This window comes from Chrysochloris asiatica, unplaced genomic scaffold, assembly GCF_000296735.1.
Source record: "Chrysochloris asiatica unplaced genomic scaffold, ChrAsi1.0 scaffold00084, whole genome shotgun sequence".
Classification (NCBI taxonomy): domain Eukaryota; kingdom Metazoa; phylum Chordata; class Mammalia; order Afrosoricida; family Chrysochloridae; genus Chrysochloris; species Chrysochloris asiatica.
In genome coordinates, this window is record NW_006408602.1 from 11,495,971 (window position 1) to 11,507,576 (window position 11,606).

The following is an 11,606-nucleotide window of genomic DNA, read 5'->3' on the forward strand; positions in this document are numbered from 1 at the left end:
AAATCCTGGTGTCTTGTTCTTTCTTTGTCAATTCCTTCAGTGCACCTTGGACTTCCTCCCTAAGTATCATTGGCTCTTGATCATATGCTACCTCTTGAAATGGTTGAACATTAACCATTTCCTTTTCATACAGTGACTCTGTATTTCCTTCCATCTTCTCTTGATGCTTTCTGCATTATTCAATAATTTGCCGAGAGAAGCTTTCAAAAAAGAAATTCGAGGTTTGAATTTTTTCTTCCATTCCCCTGAGCTTGAGAAATGCTGAGCGTGTTCTTCCTTTTTGGATTTCTGATTCCAGATCTTTGCACTTTTGTAGTATTTGGGTTTATCTTCTCAAGCTGGTCTTTGAAATTTTCTGTTCAGCTCTTGGACCTCCTCGTTTCTTCCATATGCTTTAGCATGTCTATGCTGTAGAGCAAGTTTCAATGTCTCTTCTGACATCCATTTTGATGTTTTCCTTCTTTCTTGTCTTCTCAATGACTTTTTGCTTTCTTCATGTATGATGTTCTTGATGTCATCCACCAACTCTTCTTGTTTTCAGTCTTTAGTGTTTAATGTATCAAATCTGTTCTTCAGATGATCTTTAAATTCTGGTGGGATATCTTCAAGGTCCTATTTTGGCTCTCGTGGACTTGTTTTCATTTTCTTGAGCTTTAGTTTGAATTTGCATATGAGTAATTGAAGGTCTGTTCCACAGTCTGCCCCAGCCTTATTTTCCCTGATGATATTCAAGCTTTTCCATCATCTCTTTCTGCAGATGTAGTCAATTTGATTTCTATGTATTCCATCTGGTGAGGTCTATGTGTATAGTTGTTTCTTATGCTGTCTAAAGAAGATATTTGAAATGAACAAATTGTTGTTTTTGCAGAATTCTATCATGTGTTCTCCAGCATCATTTCTATCACTGAGGCCATATTTTTCAACTACCAATCCTTCCTCTTTGCTCCCAGCCTTTGCATTCCAATCACCAGTAATGATAAATACAATTTGACTGCCTGTTTGATCAATTTCAGATTGAAGTTGGTAGAATTCTTCTATTTCATCCTCACTGGCTTTAGTGGTTGTTGCATAAATTTGAATAACAGTGGTATTAACTGAACTTCCCTTAGGCGCATGGTTATTACCCTATCACAGACAGCGTTGTACCTCATGACTAATCTGGAACGTTCTTTTTGACAATGAATACAACACCATTCCTCTTCAATTTGTCATTCCCAACATAGTAAACCATTTGGTTGTCAGATTCAAAATGGCCAATACCAATCCATTTCAGCTCACTAATGCCAAAGATATTGATGTTTATGTGTTCCATTTCATTTTTCACAACTTCCAATTTTCCTAGATTCATACCTCGTACATTCCATGTTCTGATTTTTCAATGGATGTTTACAGCTGTTTCTCTTCATTTTGAGTTGTGCCCCATCAGCAAATGAAGGTCTCATGGGCTTTAGTCCCACAGGTGTTACTCCATTGACGTCATCATGGTCAACTCTAGTTTTAGGAGGCAACTCTTCCCCAGTCACATTTTGAGTGCCTTCCAACCTGAGGGGCTCATTTTCTGGCGATACATCTGACAGTGTTTCTCTACTATTCATAATATTTTCAGTGACTAAATATTCGAAAGCATTTCATCACTCCTTTTTCGTAGTCTGTCTTTGTCTGGGAGCTCATCTGAAACTGTCTACCCTGTGTGACCCTGCTGGTTTTTAAATATCAGTTGCATAGCTTTCAGAATCACAGCAATTCACAAGCCACCACAGTACGACAAACTGACAGATGAGTGGTGGTATGCATCATTAGTCATTAATTAAAATAAATACCCGTAAGTGAATATATAATTCAAGATTCCTTCTGTGGTGAATAGGATAAGCATTAAACATGTAGGTCAGTTTGAATCACAAGGTATACATTTCAAACTCACCAGCTGCTCCTTGGAAACCTTATGCTAGGAGCTGAAACCTACTTGACAGCACTTAACAACTACAACAACAACAAATATAAAAGTCTAGGAGCTCTGGTTGTGCAGTGGGGTAAGTGTTAGACTGCTAACTGCAAAGCTATTGAACCCACTAGCTGCTCAGTGGGAGAAAAATAAGACTGTCTGTTATCATAAAGATTTACAGTCTCAGAAACCATTCAAAGCTATCCTGCTCTCTCCTATAGAGTTGCCCTGAGTTGGAATTAACACGATGACAATGGGTTTGGTTTTAGTTTTGATCATTGATTTAGTTAGTAAATTTGAAAATGTACAATTTAAGCCTCATATAATTATCTTTTATAGTCTAATTAAGAATTCACAGGAAAAACAAAGCAAATCAAACACACTTATAAAGTTTGATGACTTAGGTTGTCATTGAATAATATATCTTTTCTTTCATTCTTATCTTTTCCTAACCTGCCCTATTCCTACATTCATCAGCACAGTCAATAAAAACATATGCCACATCCCTCCTCTTCCATAATCTCCTATTCCCATAATTCAAGTGATGGTAACTCTTTACTCGGACTTCCTGATTCATTTTTCTTTTCATCCACTCTAGTGGTTCCCTTAAAGTTTCTCCATTCAAAATAATCTCTTTAAACCTTAAAGCATAACTTACCATTTACATACCAAAATCTTCAAAAGGCCTCTTATTACACAAACAAAAGTCTAAATGCATTACATTCCTCAAGTCCTTTACTGTCTTGTACCTATCTATGTCTCCTTACCTGGCTGATTAATTGAAAGAGATCCATATTGTATCCATTCCAAAGAAAGATGACCCAATTGAATGAGTAAATCATTAAACAGTATCCTTAATATCACATACAAATGTAATTTTGCTAAAATAAATAAAAAACAGCCATAACAACAAATAAATAGGAAACTTCCAGAAAGTCAACCTGAATGCAGAAGAGTGGAATAAGGGATATCAGTGCTGACATCAAATGGACCTTAGCTGAAAGTAGAGAATGCCAGAAAGATTTTTATCTATACTTAATAGACTAGGCAAAAGCTTTCGTCTGTGTAACTCTTGACAAGCTATGGATAATATAGAGAAGAATGGGTATTATAGAGCACTTAATTGGGCTCATGAGCAACCTGTACAAAGACCAAGAAGCAGTTGTAGAACAAAATAAGGGGATGCTGACTGGTTTAAAATCAGGAAAGATGTATTGCAGGGGTGTATTCTTTCACCATACTTATTCAATCTGGTGTGGCGCTGTGGGCTAATGTGTCAGACTGCAAAGTCATTTGAACTGCAAGGTTGGTGGTTCAAGCTCACCAGCTGGTCCTTGGAAACCACATACAGGGTTGCTATGGGTCGCAATCGACTCAACAGCACTTAACAACAACAACATTCAATCTGTATATTGAGCAAATAATCTGAGAACCTGGATTATATGAAGAAGAAAGTAGCATCAGGATTGGAGGAAGACTCATTAACAACCTGTGATATAAAGATGAGACAATCTTGCTTGCTAAAGGATGCCAGAGAAGAATTGATGCATTTGAGTTATGGTGTTGGAGGAGAATAGTAAAAGTACTGTGGACTGCCAGAAGAACAACCAAATCTGTCTTGGGCAAAGTACAGACAGAATGCGCCTTAGAAGCCAGGAGGGCAAGACTTTATCTCTCATACTTCAGACATGTTATCAGAAGGGACCAGTCTCTGGAGAAGGACATTGTTCTTGGAAAATTGGACAGACAAAAAAAAAAGAGGAAGACCCCCGTAGAGGGGGATTGGCACAGTAGCAACAGTAATGAACTCATGAGTAACAACAATTGTGAGAATGGCACAGGACCAGGGAGTGTTTCATTCTGTTGTGCATAGGGTCGCTATAGTCAGAAACAATGCAATGGCACCTAAGAAAACCTACGTCTCTAACCAAAATTCATCTTTACTCTAACCCCTTTAATCCAGCCACTGTGGGTTTATTTTGATTCCTCAAACATACTGAGCATGCTCCCATTTTAGGGTCCTGAAACCAGCTCTTGGTTTTATCTTATACATTATTCACATCTGCTTTGCTGACTCTTTCTTGTGCTGTGCATTTCCCAGTTTAAGTGGAAAGGCCTTCTTTTCATTCATTCTGAAGCAACTAACTCAGTACAATTACCCTTTATACTGCCACCATCTTTTAATTATTTTCATAACACTTATATCAGTCTCAGCTATTTCTTATTGTTTGTATGCTTGTTTATTGTCTGTATTCTTCCTTGTAAGATGAAAGCCCAGGACTGCCCTGCTTCAGAGAGAGATGATCACAGTGATGGAAAGCAAGGCTGTTGACATGAAATGGCTGAGATGTGTAGCCTTGATTCTTTATTTGATAGCTGTGCTCTCTCAAGAATGCTATATAAACTTACTTTGCCTTGGCTTCTCAGATGTAAAATAGGAATAAATGTGATCTACCTCAGAAAGTTCTTGTCTTAGTTATCTATTGCCATTAAGCATCTGTTATAGGTCATCTATCACTCACCTTCAGACTTCAATACCTGAAACAGAAGTTGGCACAAGTATTTAATAAATAATTACTAGGGGGAAAAAATGAACAAATCATTTCATGTGTATTATTTATATTGTGTGTGCATTTTTTTAATTTTTAGAAATGACTTATTTCAGTAATCATTTATAGGACTATTCCAAATAGGAGTCCTGGAGTGGAACTGTAGGATGAACACTCTTCCACAAGGTCTGCTTGAATTGCAAGGTCGGCAGTTCAAGCTCACCAACTGCTCCTCAGAATCCTTATACAGGGTTGCTGTGAGTCAGAATCGAGTCGATGGCACTTAACAACAACAACTACAAGCATCCAAATAGAAATTTGTTTTGTAATTTTTAATTCAACTTTTAATTGGTACAATGATTAAGGCCCTCTGGAGATTCAAATGATCTTTCACATAATACAGAAATAGCAATCCATGACCTTTAGGACTCCACAGAAATGTAAGGCTAAATAAAACATAAAAAATAGCAATAGCTTACCAATTGTATGTTAATTTAGTTGCTGTCTTTGTGTAGCCCCATGATTGCAATACAAAGCAGTTTCAATTGTGAGTTTGGAAGATATAAATTACGGCTAATTGAAAGTGCCAGGGAGACCTGAAAGGTAGCAGAAAGCAATTACTCACATTGAGCCTGGGCCAGGGCAGGATTGGTAAATCTACTCTTAGAAAGGAGGTGTAGTTTTATAAGACTAAAACAACTTCGTAAAAGATGACAAAGAAATTGCTGTTGTCTCAATTTCCCACAGTCCCTTCATAGCCTTCTATTTTCAGAACCAGATATTGGGAAAGGAAATTGCAGAAGCTGCTATGAGACAAATGACCATTTATTTACATAAATTTGACTTCAAGTTGCCTAAATCCCAAAAGTTTTTCTTGTCTGTGATATCCTGGGCCTTTTGAGGGTATATCTCAGAAAACACAGACTGTTAAGTTGGTTAAAAGTTGGAAACCCTGCTGCTTGCTCAGTCTTTGGGTCAGACTAAAACACAATCTTAATTCCATAAAGAAAATTTGCAAGTTTTTTCGTTCTGCTTTTAACTATCATTAAGTTTGTTTTCACTCTGAACTTTGTATATATGAGTTCATTCATTGATTTATTGAAAGATAGAAGAAAAATAGATTTCATTTAATAGCTACTCTATAGAAAATGTTTATTTTTTCATAATTTTCACATAACATATGAAAATACTGAGTGTCAGGTATCTTAAATACCTTCTGAAATGTCACCTAGATTGCTCATGATGGAGCAGGGATTCTAACTCAGGTCCAGATGATGGCATAGACATTATTCTTCCCATGACACACCACTAGTTATCAAGGACAACTAGATTCAAAGATATAGAAAAGTGGAATGAAGCATTGTCCATGATCTTAAAGAATTCACCACATAAGATCACCATGAGCTGGAAAAAAACTGGATGGCAATGAACAACAATAGAAAATTAACATAGACACACATAGATAGCGTAGTCACTTCCACCATCATTTCCAAATTTTTGCTAGAATACAAGCTATATGTTATTGCTGTCATTTATGCATGTGTGGTGCTGTGGGCTAATGAACTGGAGTGCAAAGTTGGTTTGAACCACAAGGTCACCAGTTCAAGCTCACCAGCTCCTCCTTAGAAACCCTAAACAGGGTCACTATGGGTTGGAACTGACTCAACGACATTTAACAACAACAAAGAGTATCTGTGCTCTGATATCCAAAACCAAGACAAACCATTTGCAAAGGAGTTGACTTTTACTTATGGCAACCGCATGTTTTTAAGAATAGAACTGTTCTCCATAGGTTTTTCATGGCTGAAACTTTCAGGAAGCAAATTGCCAGCCTTTCCTTCTAAAACATCTGTGTGGATCAAACAGCCATTCTTTTGGTTGATAATTGAGCCCCTAACCGTTTGTACCACTCAGGGTCTCCTAACTCCAAGCCTGTTGATGTTGATTTGATTTCAGCTCATGGTAATCCTATGTGCTAAAGCGTGCCATCACCTGTATAGTTTTCTTGATTGATTTTTACAGAAGCAGCTCTCTAGGCCTTTCTCCCAAGGCGCCACTGGATGCTATTTGAACCACTGGTAGTTGGACCCAAAGGAATTTCATGTGCATGAGAGTCTGAGTGGCTGAAATAGTCATTGTGGAGGAAAGAACCACACAAGACAAACATTCCTCCAAGAGGAATTCACCTCTTGCACATTCACCCCTGCTGCAAATTTACGTTTTGCACATCCACTAGAGCATATCCCATACTGCATTATGCTTGCTAATTACTGCATGAGTGATTCTCATGTTTGATGTGAAACAAGATGTTTGACTCAGTTCTCCATCAAACCATGCCTTGCATAGGGCTTGAAATAAGGGTTCAAACAGTTCATAGTATAGTGTCTGGGTTCTATTATCTGCTTTACCACATACTACCTGTGTGACTTTAGCTCAACTGATATCTCTGTATCTCAGGTTTCTCATCTATGAAATAGAGATAATAATAGTACCTGTTTCAGAGCACTATTATATGGACCAAATGAATTAATATGTGGAAAGTACATAACACAGTGCAAATATGTGACTAAATGAACTTAAACATTCCCTTTATCATTAGTGCTGTGTATTAAGGTGCTGGACTCAAAAGTCAGTTTGAACTGCAAGGTTGGTGGTTCAAACTCACCAGCCATACCTTGAAAACCCTATACAGCGTCACTATGGGTCAGAACTGACTGGAAGGCACTTAACAACAGCAAGCACATTTTTTTTTTTTTTCTTAAAGAGCATAATGTCTTTCTCAATTTATGTCCTTTTAGGATAAATGTGTAAGTTTTACTGATAGGACAAATGGTTTCCAGGGTTTTCTGGTTTTCTATACATATGACCTAAATATAGAAGTAGGTCTGTTGTTATTGTTGTTAAGTGCCATTGAGTTGTTTCTTGGCTATATAGAAATTTAGAGTGACCTGTGAGTACCACACATTTCTCCCATGAGGCATCTCAGATTTGGCATGTGTTTGATGGTGCTAATGCATCTCAGATATAGCATATTATCCTATGATCATCTCGTGCTCTAGCTATAGAATCCTGCTATTTGAGTTTATAAATGTCAGGTTGCACTGTACCATTACAAGTTCTCAATAATTGTTGCTAATTATTTCATTTGGAAATGTGAAGTATCTCCTTGGTTTTTAGAAAGATAGAATGGAAGGGGTAGAGAAGAAAGTAGTGCATGCAGGCCAAGAGAAACAGCACTCATTTGCATGTGAGCACATGGTTGGAGAAGGATACAGACCTTCAACATAGGCTAGACGGGAGCCTTAGAAAAAGGTAAAACTCAGCTCAGTTCCTGCAGCCAAGTCACATGTCCTGGATCAGTGCTATTGTAGATTGAGGGAAGGGATGTCTTTTGACAATTAGAAGGAAAATTCTAGATGTGCTAGCTGCAACCCAGTTGTATCTGTTTATGTACTTTACATAAACAGAATGGAGTCCTGGCATGGTGCTGTAAGATTAGCACTTGACTGGGAACCACAAAGTCGGCTGTTCAAACTCACCAATCACTCCTTGGAAACCCTATACAGAGTCGCTATGAGTAGAAACTGACTCCACGGCACTTAACAACACAAGAACAATATAAATAGAGTCATAGGTTTTCTTATAACTGGCTTCTTCTATTAATATTATTGTGTGTGAGTTTCATTTATATTTTTCAAGTAGTCATCACTCTCATTTTCCTTACTGTGTAGTTTTTATCTATTCTACTGTTTATATGCATTTGAGAAGTTTCCAGTTTGGGGTATACACATATTTCTGTTATGGGCATTGGTGTATATGTGTTTGGTGAACATATTTACTATATCTGTTGGATATATTCCTAGAGATTGAAATACTAGATGATAGCACACACATATGTTCCACTTTAGTAGATAAGGGCAAAGTGTTTTCCAAAGCATTTTACTAATTTACTCTCCCACCATCTGTGTATAAGAGTTCTGGTTAGTCCACATTCTTGCCATTACTTGGTATTTAAAAAAATCTTTTTTCATTTTAGTCATTCTGATAGATATGTAGTAGTATTTCACTGCAGTTTATTGCATATTTATCATAACTAATGAAGTTATGCACCTTTACTGTATTTATTAACAATTTGGATGCACTCTTTGGTGAAATGCCATGGCATGTCTTATGCAAAACTTTCTATTGAATTGTCTGACTTTCTCTTATTGAATAGTACAGTCTTCTGTTGAATATGTGTTTTGTAAAAATGTTTTCCTCAATCCGTGGATTGCCTTATCTCTCCCTCAAAGGTATTTTTTGACTAAAAGGAGTTCTTAATTTTAATCTACACCTATTTGCCAAGTTATTGCTTTGTATTTACTCCATTTGGGACCTATTTAAGAAATAGTTTCATACATCAAGATCACGAAGATTTTTCTTTTATTCATATTGCCGCAAAGGCTTTGTTACCTTACCCTTAATCTTTAGGAAGACCATAGAAGAATTGATGCTTTTGAGTTATGGTGTTGGAGAAGAATATTGAAAGTGCCATGGACTGCCAAAAGGACCAACAGATCTGTGTTGGAAGAAGTGCAGCCAGAGTGCTCCTTGGAGGCCAAGATGGCCAAACTTCATTTCTCATACTTCGGACATATTGTCAGAAGGGACCAGTTGCTGGAGAAGGATATCATGTATGGTAAGGTGGAGGGTCAGATAAAAAGAGGAAAACCCGCAATGAGATGTATTGGCCAAGTGGCAGCATCGATGACTCAAGCGTGGCAACAGTAGTGATGCTGGCCCAGGATTGGGCAGTGTTTTATTCTGCTGTGCATAAGGTCGCTATGAGTCAGTACTGACTCGATGGCACCTAACAACAACTACCTTTAGCTCTACAATCAATCTGGAACTGATCAGTTTGTATAGTGAGATGTAGGTTTCTACACACACCTATTTTCGAATAACTATTCAAACAGGAGCTCTGGCAGTGTAGTGGTTACGAATCGGGCTGCGAACCTTAAGGTCAGCAGTTTGAAACTACCAGGCGCTCCGCGGGAGAAAGATGAGGTTTTCTACTCCCGTAAGGATTTACACCCTCGGAAACCCTGTACAGGGTCGCTATGGGTCGGACCCGACTCGACGGCACTTAACAACAACAACAACAACAACAACAACAACAACAACAATTCAATGCTTATTTATTTATTGAAAAATTTATCTTTGGTTTACACATTGGGCTACTAGCCAAAAGGTTAGTACTTCAAAAATTCCTCAGCTGCTCCAATGAAGAAAGATGAGGCTTTCTGCTCAGTATGAGTTGAAGCTGGCTAGATGGCACACAGCAGCATTGCATCAGGTGTCACTTTTCCATCAATAGTTGGAAAATGATATACTAGAAAAACATTATTTTGTAAAGACATGATGTGTAAGTACCATGGACTGGCTAAACAACAAATTGATCTGTCTTAGAAGAAGTATAACCAGAGTGTTCCTTGGAAGCCAGGATGGCCTGATTTTTTCTATCATATTCTAGACACATTGTCAGGAGGGACCATCACTGGAAAAGGATATAATGTTTGATAAAGTGGAGGGTCGGATAAAAAGAGGAAGACCCCCAATTGCATGGATTGGCACAGTGGTAGGTAGCAGTAATGGGCTCAAACGTGCCAACAATTGTGAGGTTGGCCCAAGACTGGGCAGTATTTTGTTCTGTTAAACACAGGGTCATGATGAGTTGGTACTGACTCAATGGCACCTAACAACAACAATAACAACATAAATATTAACATTTTGAACAATATTTTTCTTTTCTGGAGTTGTTGAGACATTAAAAATGTTTTCTTAATTTCATATTCACTAATCAGTTCATTTTATCAACGTAATGAGGAAAGGTTCAATAAAATAGCATCTGTCCATGTCCCTTACCACGGAGCCTTCTATTGATATGTCCTTGGATGATCTGTTAGTTTTCATTAAGCTTTCATGTTTGCACATGCTGAAGACAAACATAAAAAAGAAAGATGGGAACTAAAGGGTATAGTCTCAAGCACATACAGAGAAATTTGATTTACAAGTGACCTTAGAAATATTTTTATTTTGTAGACAAGGAAAATTTAGTTCCAGAAAAATCAAGTGACATGTAATAGTTGTGGTTAGAGGCAGAGCTGAACTGGTGCATACAGAAACATGACAATGTCTTATTTCTTTTTAGACTCTGAACACTTTTTAAATAAAAGCAGAAATATGAACAAGATAATCAGTTTGAAAACTTGGTGACCCCCTAAAATTTCATTTCTCTAGCCTTTTTGTTCTTTAGATGATTGGAGATAATTGTGTCTGTGACTTTTGAGCTCAAGATAGAAGTCTTATTAGCTGTCTCCAGAGGTCACTTAACCTCCTGATTGTCTTCAGGAGATCAGAGTAACAATAGAAAATGGCTCAAGATGTTCTGCCCGTGGAACTGCTTGATGATAACCACAGTGTAATGACACTAAGTTACCATTCACTCTTGAGAGTATGTAAAATTATAAAGCAAGCCATGAGAAAAAAAAACAACAAACAAACAGCTTTCTTTTTTTGAGGTGTTGGTATGTATATGGTAGTGTATTTTGTAGTTTCTAGACATTTATTCCAACACTTTTCTGTCAGTTTGTCATACTGTGGTAGCTTTTGTGTTGCTGTGATTCTGGAAGCTATGTTACAGGTGTTTTAAACACCAGTATAGTCAACCATGGTGGACAGGTTTCAGCAGAGTATTCAGTCTAAGACAGAGTAGGAAGAAGGAAAGGCAGACTATTTCTGGATAGTTAGCCCCTGATGAATGGCAGCAGAACATTGTCATATGCATACCAAAATATGAGACCCTCAGCTTAGAAGGCATGCAGGGAAGCTGTTGTTCTCTGGGCAGCTGGCGCCACATCAAAGGGAATGAGAGACTAGAAGCACTAACCCGAGCAGTTGGAATCCCAGACAGTACAGACCCCCAAAAGAAAATCAGCAAAACATATCATAGCCCAACTCTTCAAAATCAAAGACAAAAATCCTGAAAACCAGAAAGTTACCTCTAAAAGAGAACCAATAAAATTAAGATCTGAATTCTCAGCAAAACCCATACAGGCAAGAAGGAAATGGGGCCA